General features: G+C 43.1%; 1 non-coding gene across 1 annotated transcript; it reads right to left on the bottom strand.

Annotated features, from left to right (window-relative positions):
- Positions 1-1612: 1612 nt before the first annotated feature.
- Positions 1613-1812, bottom strand: LOC145343580 (U2 spliceosomal RNA). The gene has a single exon (XR_013886737.1). It is a non-coding gene; the product is annotated as a U2 spliceosomal RNA (small nuclear RNA).
- Positions 1813-2339: the final 527 nt, after the last annotated feature.

Below are 2339 nucleotides of genomic sequence, written 5' to 3'. Positions count from 1 at the left end.
ATTAATACTGCAATGAAGCTACTGCAAAAATCCGCTCGTCACCACACTTCAGCACCTGTTTGGGTACACTGAGGGAGAATATAGCATAGCCAATGCATCTAACCAGCATGTCTTTCTGACTGTGGGAGGAAACTGGAGCACCTGGAGGAAACCCATGCAGATACAGGGAGAACGTGCAAACTCCACACAGACATTCATCCAAGCTGGGAATTGAACCTGAGTCCCTGGCGCTCTGAGGCAGCAGTGCTAACTACTTTGATGGAAGATTTGCTTGAAGAGTTGGAGGCAAGTCTACTTCTCCTGACCTATAAGGAATGCTAAATTCTTGAGCCAATAATTCATACCTCATTTGTGCTATTGAGTTTCAGCAAAAACTTTATAGCAACGTTGAAGCCTAATTTAGATGCACAGTGCAGTTTCCTGCATTTCTACGGTGGGGAAATTACATACCATGAAACATATCAGTATGAAAATGGTGGTAGCACATCTGTTGAATGTCTGGATCTAGTGCTAGGGATTGATTGATATGCATACATAACTCCTGCATCGTTGTCCCAGATCTTCTGATAGCCAGATTGTGAATGGACTGTAAATTGGGAGTTGCATGTCAGCACCCCATAGAAATTCTGCTGTGCCCAGCTACTGCTGGGTCAAAATCCTGGAACTCCTTCTCTAACATCATTATGGGTGGACTAAATGGCCTCTGTCAGGATTGTCGTCTTTCAGTGATTCTAAATTAAGGCCAGTCATGGTCCCCACATGAGTGGCAAACCAGACCTAAGCTGAAAAGACATTGCATCCCATCTTGGGCTTGATTAAGCATGATGCATGCTAACAGGATGAGGTATTGCACCCCATCTCTCACTTGACCCAAAGCTTCAACTTATCCAAAAGGTCCAGCTCGCTTTGAAAAATTGCATCAGGGAAAGCTTCGGTTAATGAGGTGAGTGGGTGATTTGAATGAGTGGATCAGGATTAGTCAGATGGCAGGCATGAAACAATGATCAAGCTACCCTGATCCTTTACTCTACCCTATCTTAGACAAACCACTATCACATGCATTAGCAATCAGCACGCACTGCACCCCCCCACCCCGCACCGTCCCGAGGAATGGACTAATCTGGGCAATCCACCAGCTTGTCCATGGTTTCATCTGTTACTTGACTAACCCCAACCCACTCTCTCAAAACACTCCCTCACCCCACTAAGCCACTGGAAGAGTTATCCTTTTAAAAACTTCCCTGAATATGGCAATTACTGCAGTGAAAAAGGGACACATGTTGCCTTCATCTGTCTTCTTTTGTATCTGATGACTTTCTCCATGGATGACCCATCAGTTCATCAGCCAAGATATGCAAAAGGGTTTAGTCTCAGAAACTTTCTCAGAAAGTGTCAATGCACATATATCGATGGTGACTGAACGATCTGTTATTGTATCTCACAACTACCAAGGTACTGGTAGATAAACAAGACCAAGTTTGTCATTCTTTTCTGCCTAGCAATTCCTAAATTTTTTTTTGTTTTTATTCCAATCCAATCAAATCAAGTCCAATTCAAAGTGTCAACAAGTTGAGACATTCCTGATCCAAGGCTCTCACCTCCTGTCTTGGGCTTGATCTACATGATCCCAAGCTGATTGGAGTAGGTGTAGCTCCTCCTCCAAGGCTTGATCTCATTTGCATCTTAGCCAAAAGGCCAAGATGCCACTTTTAAAAATTGCTTCAAATGAAGCTAAAGTGTTACCTCATGACTTCAACCAAGCACAGCATGCCGATACTACACTTGATCTTAGCCAAAAGACTGCGAAGCGATTAATACGCTAATCCACTAAAAAAATACAAATCACAAAGTAACCAACTTTGATGCAAAATGATCCTAGGCTGCCTCGCTAAATATTTTTAAGACGCTGGTTGATAGGTTTTTGATCGGCAAGGGGATTAAGGGTTATGGGGAGAGGGCGGGAATGTGGAACTGAGCCACGACAGATCAGCCATGATCTTATTGAATGGCGGGGCAGGCTCGAGGGGCTTGATGGCCTACTCCTGCTCCTATTTCTTATGTTCTTATGTTATGATCCATTGTCCAAACATTCCTGTCAATTTAAGCCTCTTTGCAATTTCTGTGCAAACACTGCTCTGCCCTTTGAGATGGTCACCCGACAGCAATTTCAGTCATGACAATGATGCAAAGCATGCACTCTATTGAAGTAACAAGGTTGCCATCCTACTTGAACAAGATATTGAACTCAAATCTGATTTAAGAATACAAACCCCTACTTGATGGTTTCCTTCCTAATAATCCAATGCTAACAGATCATGTTCAATAACAACTAATTGACT

Source organism: Carcharhinus amblyrhynchos, chromosome 5 (genome assembly GCF_965287045.1).
Source record: "Carcharhinus amblyrhynchos chromosome 5, sCarAmb.v2.hapA, whole genome shotgun sequence".
Lineage (NCBI taxonomy): Eukaryota > Metazoa > Chordata > Chondrichthyes > Carcharhiniformes > Carcharhinidae > Carcharhinus > Carcharhinus amblyrhynchos.
Note: the sequence above shows the minus strand (reverse complement) of the source record. Positions and strands in the feature narration are given on the sequence as shown.